Consider the following 14361-nt stretch of genomic DNA (forward strand, 5'->3'; position numbering starts at 1 on the left):
CAGATGATACACTGCGGGGGGGCGGTTATCTTTGGTCAGTGTGTCATCGGAGGTCCTATATAGCGTTCACGTCTGCTGATGTGACCACTCTGTAGGGGAGATCGTCGTGGGACATTCGTTATTAAAGAGGGACTACATCAGAACAGGGAGTATTTGTGTTTGTTTTTTTACATTTTTTGCTGGTGATCGATGGCTTCGATTGGATTAGGCATGGAATAAAAATTATTTAAAAAGTTTAGTGTTTTATTTCATTAAAATACTTTTTTTCTGGCTGTGTCTTTTTAAAAAAATCTCATTAATAACTATAGGATTAATAATGGATAGGCGTCTTATTTACACCTATCCATTATTAACCAGGCTTAATGTCACTTTACAATCAATGGTGACATTAACCCTTTATTATCCACCTCTCGTGTCTCCCCTTTTCCCCATAGTTTGTAAGCTTGCGGGCAGGGCCCTCACTCCTCCTGGTATCTGTTTTGAACTGTATTTCTGTTATGCTGTAATGTCTATTGTCTGTACAAGTCCCCTCTATAATTTGTAAAGCGCTGCGGAATATGTTGGCGCTATATAAATAAAAATTATTATTATTATTATTATTATTATTTATTGCCCCATATGCCACTGCTACACTGCAGTCGGAAGAGAGAGGCTAAGTGCCAGAATTGGAGCATGGTACAGTAAAGGCTAATTATACAGCTGTGGGCTGATATTCATCGCCTGGGAAGCTCCATGGGTATTAACCCCTTCCCAGGCTAGAAATATTGGCCCCCGGCTGTCGGCTTTCCCTCTCTGGTGCAGAAAATTGTACGGGAGCCCACGCCATTTTTTTTTTAAATTAAAGATATTGCGTGCAGTTTTTTTTGTGTGTGTCTTTAACTATTTATGTACCATTTTTTCTATCTATCTATCTATCTATCTATCTATCTATCTATCTATCTATCTCTGTCTATCTATATCTGTCTATCTGTCTATATCTGTCTATCTATCATCTGTCTGTCTATATCTGTGTGTGTGTGTGTAAGTGTAAACACTATTATTCCATGGCGTATGCAAAATAAGAGGTTGGACAAAGAAATGACATCATAATTCTTTTTTTTTTAAATAATAGATCTTTATTTAGGTTACAAAAACGCATCCGGATCCGCATTAAAAAAACGCATCAAATCTTCTTAAAAAATGCATCAAAAATGTGCTTATTTTTACCTGCATTTTATGCCAAGAGGTGCAGATTCTCTGCAGAAAATTCTGCAAGCAAATCTGCAATGTGTACACATACCCTTAGAAGGTCATTGAAGATTCATTTGAGTAACGTTTTGCAAGTTCATGGGACTTTGCTGTTACTTAAAATGAATCTGTCAGCAGGATTGTGCTCACTCAGTAACCTACAGACATTGTCAGGTTGGCGCTGTTCTACTGATTAAAATTATACCTAGGTTGATGAAATCCATCTTGTGCTTGTTGTTTAATCTTTATTTTCAGTTAATGAGATTCTCGTGCTCCCGGGCAGCCTGTGGGGGGCTGGGGGTCTTTTTGTGGTGCTATGCTTAGGTATTCATACTGATTGCTTATGACAGGTCACTGATCCCTCAGTAACCTTCTCCCTGTTTTACATACTGAATATACTATTGCTCCGGAGTGGGCCTGTGTGCGGTGCTTTATGTGGTGCTAATCTTACATATTCATCCTTATGGTTTTATGATCCTTCAGTAACCTGCCACTTATTTTACATAATGAATATACTATTGTTTGAAAAAAAAACAGGAGAAGTCTTGGAGGTGGTTTGGTGAGGAGCGAATAAGTGTGGAGGAGAGAAGGAGGTTTTGGGAGGACTGGAGATTATGTGAGGGAAGATATCGGGGTATTGGTTCAGAGATATATAGAGGAGACAGGTTATGGATGGCTTTGTAGGTCAGTATTATGCAAATTGTCTCTTCAGCGAGGAAGAGGACTAGAACTCTATAGTGCCACCTATTGGAAGTAGCAATCCTAACAGTCAATGTTGACCCTTTAACAAGCCTTGTCACATGACTGAGAATAAAAGCCAAACCAGAATCTCAATTTGCAGACATTGTGTTTCGGGGTACTGCCCCTCGTCAATCCAAAGTGGAGATTTGATTTGGCTGATTGAGAGGCGTCTGACCGGGATCCAAGAAGTATCGTTTCTCTTTGTGGAGAGTGACATATTAAGCATGTCGAGGTGAGGAGACTTAAAGCCGCAATGCTCCTCTGGGAAATATGCAAATTGTCTCTTCAGCGAGGAAGAGAACTAGAACTCTAGTGCCACCTATTGGAAGTAGCAATCCTAACAGTCAATGTCGACCCTTTAATGAGCCTTGTCACATGACTGAGAATAATAGCCAAACCAGAATCTCAATTTGCAGACACTGTGTTTCGGGGTACTGCCCCTTGTCAGTGGAGCATCATACATGGGGCCCATCATACACTGGAGCATCATATATGGGATCCATTATATATAGAGCATTATATGGGCCGATCATACAATGGAGCATCATATATGGGGCTGATTATATATGGAGCATTATATGAAGCTCATCATGGAGCATCATATGGGGCACATTATATATGGAGCATTATATGGGGACTATTCTATATGGAGCATTATATAAGGCCCATTCGGTGCGGAGCAATAAATGGGGCCCATCATATACTGTATGTCACAATGTGACTGTCCTGGTGTGACACGACCTGGCGGGTGGTCGGTCACAAAATAGCGAAACACACAAGGGTACAACGGGGACACATTAACAACTGTCTCTTCATCGAGGAAGAGGACTAGAACTTTAGTGCCTCCTATTGGAAGTAGCAATCCGAACAGTCAATGTCGACCCTTTAACAAGCCTTGTCACATGACTGAGAATAGCCAAACCAGAATCTCAATTTGCAGACACTGTGTTTCGGGGTACTGCCCCTTGTCAGTGCAAATTGGAGATCTGATTTGGCTGATTGAGAGGCGTCTGACCGGGATCCAAGAAGTATCGTTTCTCCTTGCGGAGAGTGACATGTTAAGCATGTCGAGGTGAGGAGACTTAAAGCCGCAATGCTCCTCTGGGAAATATGCAAATTGTCTCTTCAGCGAGGAAGAAGACTAGAACTCTAGTGCCACCTATTGGAAGTACGTTGAAGAGACAATTTGCATATTTCCCAGAGAAGCTTTGCGGCTTTAAGTCTCCTCACCTCGACATGCTTAACATGTCACTCTCCGCAAAGAGAAACCATACTTCTTGGATCCCGGTCAGACACCTCTCAATCAGCCAAATCAGATCTCCACTTTGCACTGACGAGGGGCAGTACACTGAAACACAGTGTCTGCAAATTGAGAATCTGGTTTGGCTATTATTCTCAGTCATGTGACAAGGCTCATTAAAGGGTCGACATTGACTGTTCGGATTGCTACTTCCAATAGGTGGCACTAAAGTTTTAGTCCTCTTCCTCGACGAAGAGACAATTTGCATATTTCCCAGAGGAGCATTGCGGCTTTAAGTCTCCTCACCTCGACATGCTTAACATGTCACTCTCCACAAAGAGAAACGATACTTCTTAGATCCCGGTCAGACGCCTCTCAGTCAGCCAAATCAGATCTCCACTTTGGACTGACGAGGGGCAGTACCCCGAAACACAATGTCTGCAAATTGAGATTCTGGTTTGCTTTTATTCTCAGTCATGTGACAAGGCTCATTAAAGGGTCGACATTGACTGTTAGGATTGCTACTTCCAATAGGTGGCTCTAGAGTTCTAGTCCTTTTACTTGCTGAAGAGACAATTTGCATATTTCCCAGAGGAGCATTGCGGCTTTAAGTCTCCTCACCTTGACATGCTTAACATGTCACTCTCTGCAAGGAGAAACGATACTTCTTGGATCTAGGTCAGTATTAGTAATTTGAACTGGATACGCTGAGGGAATAGGAGCCAGTGAAGAGATTTGCAGGGAGGAGTAGCAGGGAGAGAGATGAATTAGTTGGGCAGCAGAGTTAATGATGGACTGAAGAGGTGCAAGGGTATTAGCAGGGAGGCCACAAAAAAGGATGTTGCAATAGTCGAGGCGGGAGATGATGAGGGCATGTACAAGCTTTGTAGTAGCTTGACGGTTGAGGAAAGGACGGATTCTGGAGATATTTTTTAGCTGGAGGCGACAGGAGGTGGAAAGAGCTTGGATGTGTGGTTTGAAGGACAGGGCAGAGTCAAGGGTTTCTCCGAGGTAGCGGACTTCCAGTATGGGGGAAAGCGTGATGTTGTTAATTGCGATAGATAGGTCAGGTAAGGAAGATCTATGAGATGGAGGAAAGATGGATGATGAGTTCAAATTTGTCCACATTGAGTTTGAGGAAGCGAGAGGAGAAGAAGGAGGATATGGCTGATAGACACTCCGGGATTCTGGACAGAAGAGTTGACATCTGGGCCAGAGAGGTAGATCTGAGTGTCACCAGCATGAAGGTGGTACTGGAATTCATGGGACATTATGAGTGGTCCCAGGCCAAGTGTATTAGATTGAGAAGAGGAAGGGTCCTAGAACAGAGCCTTGGGGGACTCCAACAGAGAGAGGGTGGAATGAGGAGGTAGTGTGGGAGTGGGAGACGCTGAATGTGCGGTTGGAAAGATATGGGGAGATCCAGGATAGGGGGAGGTCTTTGATACCAAAGGAGGAGAGGATCTGTAGTAGGAGGCAGTGGTCAACTGTGTTGAAAGTAGAGGACAGGTCTAGAAGGAGGAGTATAGAGTATTGTCCGTTAGCTTTGGCTGTAAGTAGGTCATTAGTAATTTTGGTCAGGGCTGTCTCAGTTGAGTGATGGGGCGGAAACCAGATTGTAGTTTGTCAAAGCTACTAAAGCTAATCTTAGATATTCATCCTTATGGTTTTATGATCCTTCAGTAACCTGGCACTTATTTTACATAATGAATATACTATTGTTTGAAAAAAAAACAGTCAGGAGAAGTCTTGGAGGTGGTTTGGTGAGGAGCGAATTAAGGTACCTTCACACTCAGCGACGCTGCAGCGATACCGACAACGATGTCGATCGCTGCAGCGTCGCTGTTTGGTCGCTGGAGACCTGTCACACACAGATTTCCAGCGACCAACGATGCCGGTAACCAGGGTAAACATCGGGTTACTAAGCGCAGGGCCGCGCTAAGTAACCCGATGTTTACCCTGGTTACCATCGTAAAAGTAAAAAAAACAAACACTACATACTTACCTTCCGCTGTCTGTCCCCGACGTTGTGCTTTCCTCCACTGACTGTGAGCACAGCGGCCGGAAAGCAGAGCGGTGACGTCACCGCTGTGCTTTCCGGCTGGCCGGCGCTCACAGCCAGTGCAGAGAAGCACAACGCCGGGGATAGACAGCGGAAGGTAAGTATGTAGTGTTTGTTTTTTTTACTTTTACGATGGTAACCAGGGTAAACATCGGGTTACTAAGCGCGGCCCTGCGCTTAGTAACCCGATGTTTACCCTGGTTACCAGTGAAGACATCGCTGATCGGCGTCACACACGCCGATTCAGCGATGTCTGCAGGGAGTCCAGCGACAAAATAAAGTTCTGGTCTTTCTGCAGCGACCAACGACATCACAGCAGGATCCTGATCGCTGCTGCGTGTCAAACTGAACGATATCGCTAGCCAGGACGCTGCAACATCACGGATCGCTAGCGATATCGTTCAGTGTGAAGGTACCTTAAGTGTGGAGGAGAGAAGCAGGTTTTGGGAGGACTGGAGATTATGTGAGGGAAAATATCGGGGGATTGGTTCAGAGATATATAGAGGAGACAGGTTATGAATAGCTTTGTAAGTCAGTATTATGCAAATTGTCTCTTCAGCGAGGAAGAGGACTAGAACTATAGTGCCACCTATTGGAAGTAGCAATCCTAACAGTCAATGTCCACCCTTTAACAAGCCTTGTCACATGACTGAGAATAAAAGCAAACCAGAATCTCAATTTGCAGACATTGTGTTTCGGGGTACTGCCCCTCGTCAGTCCAAAGTGGAGATCTGATTTGGCTGATTGAGAGGCGTCTTACCGGGATCTAAGAAGTATCGTTTCTCTTTGTGGAGAGTGACATGTTAAGCATGTCGAGGTGAGGAGACTTAAAGCCGCAATGCTCCTCTGGGAAATATGCAAATTGTCTCTTCGGCGAGGAAGAGGACTAGAACTTTAGTGCCACCTATTGGAAGTAGCAATCCGAACAGTCAATGTCGACCCTTTAACAAGCCTTGTCACATGACTTAGAATAGCCAAACCAGAATCTCAATTTGCAGACACTGTGTTTCGGGGTACTGCCCCTTGTCAGTGCAAATTGGAGATCTGATTTGGCTGATTGAGAGGCGTCTGACCGGGATCCAAGAAGTATCGTTTCTCCTTGCGGAGACTGACATGTTAAGCATGTCGAGGTGAGGAGACTTAAAGCCGCATTGCTCCTCTGGGAAATATGCAAATTGTCTCTTCAGCGAGGAAGAGGACTAGAACTTTAGTGCCACCTATTGGAAGTAGCAATCCAAACAGTCAATGTCGACCTTTTAACAAGCCTTGTCACATGACTGAGAATATCCAAACCAGAATCTCAATTTGCAGACACTGTGTTTCGGGGTACTCCCCCTTGTCAGTGCAAATTGCAGATCTGATTTGGCTGATTGAGAGGCGTCTGACCGGGATCCAAGAAGTATCGTTTCTCCTTGCGGAGAGTGACATGTTAAGCATGTCGAGGTGAGGAGACTTAAAGCCGCAATGCTCCTCTGGGAAATATGCAAATTGTCACTCTCCGCAAAGAGAAACGATACTTCTTGGATCCCGGTCAGACGCCTCTCAATCATCCAAATCAGATCTCCACTTTGCACTGACAAGGGGCAGTACACTGAAACACAGTGTCTGCAAATTGAGATTCTGGTTTGGCTATTCTAAGTCCTGTGACAAGGCTCGTTAAAGGGTCGACATTGACTGTTAGGATTGCTACTTCCAATAGGTAGCACTAGAGTTCTAGTCCTTTTACTTGCTGAAGAGACAATTTGCATATTTCCCAGAAGGGCATTGCGGCTTTAAGTCTCCTCACCTCGACATGCTTAACATGTCACTCTCTGCAAGGAGAAACGATACTTCTTGGATCTAGGTCAGTATTAGTAATTTGAACTGGATACGCTGAGGGAATGGGAGCCAGTGAAGAGATTTGCAGGGAGGAGTAGCGAGGAGAGAGATGAATTAGTTGGGCAGCAGAGTTAATGATGGACTGAAGAGGTGCAAGGGTATTAGCAGGGAGGCCACAAAAAAGGATGTTGCAATAGTCGAGGCGGGAGATGATGAGGGCATGTACAAGTATTGTAGTAGCTTGACGGTTGAGGAAAGGACGGATTCTGGAGATATTTTTTAGTTGGAGGCGACAGGAGGTGAAAAGAGCTTGGATGTGTGGTTTGAAGGACAGGACAGAGTCAAGGGTTTCTCCGAGGTAGCGGACTTCCAGTATGGGGGAAAGCGTGATGTTGTTAATTGCGATAGATAGGTCAGGTAAGGAAGATCTATGAGATGGAGGAAAGATGGATGATGAGTTCAAATTTGTCCACATTGAGTTAGAGGAAGCGAGAGGAGAAGAAGGAGGATATGGCTGATAGACACTCCGGGATTCTGGACAGAAGAGTTGACGTCTGGGCCAGAGAGGTAGATCTGAGTGTCACCAGCATGAAGGTGGTACTGGAATCCATGGGACATTGAGTTGTCCCAGGCCAAGTGTATTAGATTGAGAAGAGGAAGGGTCCTAGAACAGAGCCTTGGGGGACTCCAAGAGAGAGAGGGTGGGATGAGGAGGTAGTGTGGGAGTGGGAGACGCTGAATGTGCGGTTGGAAAGATATGGGGAGATCCAGGATAGGGGAGGTCTTTGATGCCAAAGGAGGAGAGGATCTGTAGTAGGAGGCAGTGGTCAACTGTGTTGAAAGTGGAGGACAGGTCTAGAAGGAGGAGTATAGAGTATTGTCCGTTAGCTTTGGCTGTAAGTAGGTCATTAGTAATTTTGGTCAGGGCTGTCTCAGTTGAGTGATGGGGCGGAAACCAGATTGTAGATTGTCAAAGAGCAAGTTAGATGAGAGTTGGGAGGAAAGTTCAGCGTGGATGTGCTGCTCCAGGAGTTTGGAATCGAATGTGAGCAGCAATATTGGGCGTTACCTGGACATAGCAGTTGGATCGAGGGTTGCTTTTTAAGGATAGGCGTGATTGTGGCATGTTTGAAAGCAGAAGGGAAGGTGCCAGAAGTTAGTGATAGGATGAAGAGGTGGGTTAGGGATGGGATAAGAGTGGCGGTGAGGTTGGGAAGAGGTGGGATGAGGGAAAAAAGTATTTAGTCAACTACCAATTGTGCAAGTTCTCTCACTTAAAAAGATGAGAGAGGCCTGTAATTGGCATCATAGGTAGACCACCTATGAGAGTCAAAATGAGAAAACAAATCCAGATAATCACCTTGTCTGATTTGTCAAGATTTATTTTGCAAATTATGGTGGAAAATACGTATTTGGTCATTAACAAAAGTCAATCTCAATATTTTGTTATATATTCTTTGTTGGTAATGACAGAGGTCAAATGTTTTCTGTAAGTCCTCACAAGGTTGGCACACACTGTTGGTGGTATGTTGGCCCATTTTTTCATTTAGATCTCCTCTAGAGCGGTGATTTTTTGGGCCTGTCGCTGGGCAACACGGAATTTCAACTCCTTCCAAAGGTTTTCTATGGGGTTGAGATCTGGAGACTGGCTAGGCCACTCCAGAACCTCATGTTGCTTACAAAGCCACTCCTTCATTGCCCTGGCAGTGTGCTTGGGATCATTATGCTGAAACACCCATCCACATTTCATCTCCAATGCCCTTGATGATTAAAGGAGGTTTGCACTCAAAATCTCACGATACATGGCCACATTCATTCATTCATGTACACGGATCAGTTGTCCTGGTCCCTTTGTAGAGAAACCGCCCTAAAGCATGATGTTGCCACCCCCATGTTTCACAGTAGGTATGGTGTTCTTTGGATGCAACTCCTCCTTCTGTCTCCTCCAAACACGGTGAGTTTTGTTTATACCAAACAGTTCTACTTTGTTTTCATCAGACCATATGACATTCTCCCAATACTCTTCTGGATAATCCAAATGCTCTCTAGCAAACTTCAGATGGGCCCGGACATGTACTGGCTTAAGCAGGGGGACATGACTAGCACTGCAGGATCTGAGTCCCTGGCAGCATAGTGTGTTGCTGATAGTAGCCTTTGTTTCGGTGGTCCCAGTTCTATGCAGGTCATTCACTAGGTCTCCTGGTGTGGTTCTGGAATTTTTGCTCTCCGTGGTTGGTATCATTTTGACCCCACGGGGGGAGATCTTGCATGGAGCCTCAGATCGAGGGAGATTATCAGTGGTCTTGTATGTCTTCCATTTTCTTATCATTGCTCCCACAGTTGATTTCATCACACCAAACTGCTTGCCCATTGCAGATTCAGTCTTCCCAGCCTGCTGTGGGGGTCTTCAATTTGGTTTCTTTGGAGTGTGACTGTTGGAAAATGTGGACAGGTGTCTTTTATACTGATAACAAGTTCAAATGGCCCATACACAGCCTGGAGGTGTGTTTGGGGTCATTGTCCTGTTGAAAAATAAATGATGGTCCAACTAAACGCAAACCGGACCGAATTGCATGCCGCTGCAAGATGCTGTGGTAGCCATGCTGGTTCAGTATGCTTCAATTTTGAATAAGTCCCCAACAGTGTCACCAGCAAAGCACCCCCACACCATCCCACCTCCTCCTCCATGCTTCACAGTGGGAACCAGGCATGTAGAGTCCATCTGTTCACCTTTTCTGCATCGCACAAAAAGACACAGTGGTTGGAACAAAAGATCTCAAATTTGGACTCATCAGACCAAAGCACAGATTTCCACTGGTCTAATGTCCATTCTTTGTGTTCTTTAGCCCAAACAAGTGTGTTCTGTTTGTTGCCTGTCCTTAGCAGTGGTTTCCTAGCAGCTATTTTACCATGAAGGCCTGCTGCACAAAGTCTCCTCTTAGCAGTTGTTGTAGAGAAATGTCTGCTGCTAGAACTCTGTGTGGCATTGACTTGGTCTCTAATCTGAGCTGCTGTTAACCTGCGATTTCTGAGGCTGGTAACTCGGATAAACTTATCCTCAGAAGCAGAGGTGACTCTTGGTCTTCCTTTCCTGGGCCGGTCCTCATGTGAGCCAGTTTCTTTGTAGCGCTTGATGGTTTTTGCAATTGCACTTGGGGACACTTTCAAAGTTTTCCCAATTTTTCGGACTGACTGACCTTCATTTCTTAAAGTAATGATGGTCACTCGTTTTTCTTAGCTGCTTTTTTCTTGCCATAATACAAATTCTAACAGTCTGTTCAGTAGGACTATCAGCTGTGTATCCACCCGACTTCTGCTCAACACAACTGATGGTCCCAACCCCATTTATAAGGCAAGAAATCCCACTTATTAAACCTGACAGGGAACACCTGTGAAGTGAAAACCATTTTCGGTGACTACCTCTTCAAGCTCATCAAGAGAATGCCGAGAGTGTGCAAATCGGTCATCAAAGCAAAAGGTGGCTACTTTGAAGAACCTAAAATATAAGACATATTTTCAGTTGTTTCACACTTTTTTGTTAAGTATATAATTCCACATGTGTTAATTCATAGTTTTGATGCTTTCAGTGTGAATGTACAATTTTCATTGTCATGAAAATACAGAAAAATCTTTAAATGAGAAGGTGTGTCCAAACTTTTGGTCTGTACTTTATGACTCAATCTGTGGTACAGGTAATGAATTGCTTGATTGCATAATTATTATCATTTTTTGTGATTGCAGATTTTTTTCTGGTTTGTGTTTGTCTGCACATTGTCCATATACGGCAAGGAAAAAAAACCTTTCAAGCTGTTTTCAAAGAGTGTTTCAGTTTTGTGGGCATAAGAGTGCTGTAGTGTGCGTGCTATCAAGTTGCCAAGGCTCCACGCTTTTTTGTATATAAAGCGTGGGTGTGTAGGAATAAATTTTCCCCGAATTTTATCATTTTTTAATGTCCCCCAGTGTTTATTCACTATTTTTTTGAGAATGCTGGCATTTGAATTATATTGTGTTATGATCGGGACAAACTCAATTTTTTTCTTTTTAGGAGGTTTTTCTTTAGGCAGATCATGGTGGGTTAAACTGGAAACATAATTTTTAGATGCCTCCAGTGATTTCATATCATAACCTTTTACCAAAAATGTGGCGGTTAATAACTCCGCCTCTTTGTCGTACTGTTGTGGTCTTGAGCAATTTCGGTGCAATCTCATATATTGACTTTTTGGTGCATTTATTAACCAATTAGGTAAGTGGCAACTGTCTGTATGGATAAAACTATTCACGTCCATAGGCTTGTTGAAAGTGCAAGTGTGTATAGAAGAATTCTCAATAAAAACATTTACCGTATATACTCGAGTATAAGCCGAGATTTTCAGCCCATTTTTTTGAGCTGAAAGTGCCCCTCTCGGCTTATACTCGAGTCATGGTCGATGGGGGGGTCGGCGGGTGAGGGGGAGCGACAACTGTCACATACTCAACTGCTCCTGGCACTTTCCCTGCATGTCCCATGGTCTCCGGCGCCCGCAGCTCTTCCTCTGTTCAGCGGTCACGTGGTACCGCTCATTAAAGTAATGAATATGGACTCCACTCCCATAGGGGTTTAGCCGCATATTCATTACTGTAATGAGCGGTACCAGTGACCGCTGAACAGAGGAAGAAGCTGCCGGCTCCCGGAGACCATCCGTCTGGGAGAAGCTGCCAGGGACCGCATCGGGAGCAGGTGAGTAATTCATATTCACCTTTTCCCCGTTCCACTGCCACCTCATCTTCCACGTCCTCTGCTGTGACTGTTCAGGTCAGAGGGCGCGTTGACGTATTAGTGTGTGCGCCGCCCTCTGCCTGAACAGTCACTGCGGAGAGAAGGGACGCTGAGGAGCAGTGGGCAACGATGAGAAGTATGTCATTATTTTTTTTTTTTATTGCAGCAGCATTACATGTGGCACATTTTTATATGGAGCATCTTATAGAGCCATAACACTGGGGAACAATTTGAAAAAAATTTCTGTTGAGTTAGGTTTTTGAGCTGATTTATACTAAAATTGGCATGCTGATTCCAAAAATGTAGTCAGTTTTTTTCTAGCACGTCAAGTTTTTCCTCCACAACTTACCTGCCAGAGAAGCACAATTGCACTGATATCTGTAATAAGACTTGTTATCTGATTACAATTCGACTCATATAGAGCTACGTGGCAACTTGTAAGAGTAGTCACAACTGAGACAGTGTGGTGAGAGGTGTGTGCAGCTCCCATTACGTCATAATTATCAATATATTTACACAAAAAATTTATCATAGTAGGAATAAATAGGATTTGATAGCTTTTCTCTTTACATTGGGCGCTTAGTTGTAATTTATATATCTTTTATGATTTTTTTCTTTGTTAGTTTTCAAAGCTTGTAACTTTCCTTCTCAGTGTTTTATTTACATATGTACATATTTCCTTTGTTTCAGATCATGTCTGCTCCTTCTTCCTCTCGTTGTAAATACCTATTTGTACTATTTAAAAAAAAACACTTTTTAGGTACAGTAGTTTACATATTTTTGAGAAGACAAAAATCCTATAGTTAATAAACTTGACGTGATAGAGAAAAACTGAGATCATTTCTGGATTCAGCATCCAAAAATTAGTTAAGAACAGTTGTCTGACCTAACTCCTAAAAAATTGTGTTCCCCAGTGAACTGTATGGAGCATTATATGTGGCACATTTTTATATGGAGCATCTTATGGGGCCATAATGAACTTTAATGCAGCATTACATGTGGCACATTTTTATATGGAGCATCTTATGGGGCCATAATGAACTGTATGGAGCATTATATGTGGCACATTTTTATATGGAGCATCTTATGGGGCCATAATGAACTGTATGGAGCATTATATGTAGCACATTTTTATATGGAGCATCTTATGGGGCCATAATGAACTGTATGGAGCATTATATGTAGCACATTTTTATATGGAGCATCTTATGGGGCCATAATGAACTGTATGGAGCATTATATGTAGCACATTTTTATATGGAGCATCTTATGGGGCCATAATGAACTGTATGGAGCATTATATGTAGCACATTTTTATATGGAGCATCTTATGGGGCCATAATGAACTGTATGGAGCATTATATGTGGCACATTTTAACACACAACCTGATGTTTCGATCAATTTCACTTTTATTGGTATCTACCGTATATACTCGAGTATAAGCCGACCCAAGTACAAGCTGACCCCCCTAATTTTGCCACAAAAAACTGGAAAAACTTAATGACTCAATTATAAGCCTAGGGTGGAAAATGCAGCAGCTACTGGTAATTTAAAAAAATAAAAATAGATACCAATAAAAGTAAAATTAATTGAGACATCAGTAGTTTGTGTTTTTAAATATCCATATTGAATCAGGAGCCCCATATAATGCTCCATACAGTTCATGATGGCCCCATAAGATGCTCCATACAAAATACGCCCCATATAATACTCCATACAGTTTATGATGGGCTCAATAAGATGCTCCATATTAAAATATGCCCCATACAATGCTGCACAAATGCTGATTATGACCCCATAAGATGCTCCATAGACACATTCGCCCCGTATAATGCTCCACAAATGTGGATTATGGCCAAGTTAGATGCTCCATACAGATATTTGCCCCATATAATGCTGCACATGGTCCCAAAAGATGCTCCATACTACAGATATTTGCCCCATATAATGCTGCACATGGCCCCATAAGATGCTCTATAGAGATATTTGTCCCATATAATGCTGCGCATAGCCCCATAAGATGCTCCATACAGATATTTGCCCCCATATAATGCTGCACATGGCCCCATAAGATGCTCCATATAGATATTTGCCCCATATAATGCTGCACATGGCCCCATACGGATATTTGCCCCATATAATGCTGCACATAGCCCCATAAGATACTCCATACAGATATTTGCCCCATATAATGATGCACATGGCCTCATAAGATGCTCCATACAGATATTTGCCCCATATAATGCTGCACATGGCCCCATACAGATATTTGCCCCATATAATGCTGACTATGGCCTCATAAGATGCTCCATACAGATATTTGCCCCATATAATGCTGCAAATGGCCCCATAAGATGCTCCATACAGATATTTGTCCCGTATGCTGTTGCTGCGATTAAAAAAAAAATTACATACTCACCTCTCAGGCTCCCGCCACTTGCTATACTCACCTTTCCCGTTCCACCCCCTGACCGCCACTGTGTCTTCCCCCGTCTTCTGCACTGACGTTCAGGCAG

The 14361-nt window shown here is 43.3% G+C and overlaps 1 protein-coding gene across 5 annotated transcripts in view; it reads left to right on the forward strand.

Annotated features, from left to right (window-relative positions):
- The window catches only part of TFB1M (transcription factor B1, mitochondrial), a 396419-nt gene that overhangs the window by 235786 nt on the left and 146272 nt on the right, over positions 1 to 14361 (forward strand). The gene's annotated exons all lie outside the window — the stretch shown is intronic.

The sequence above is a fragment of the Ranitomeya imitator genome, chromosome 5 (assembly GCF_032444005.1).
Source record: "Ranitomeya imitator isolate aRanImi1 chromosome 5, aRanImi1.pri, whole genome shotgun sequence".
NCBI classification, from domain to species: Eukaryota; Metazoa; Chordata; class Amphibia; order Anura; family Dendrobatidae; genus Ranitomeya; species Ranitomeya imitator.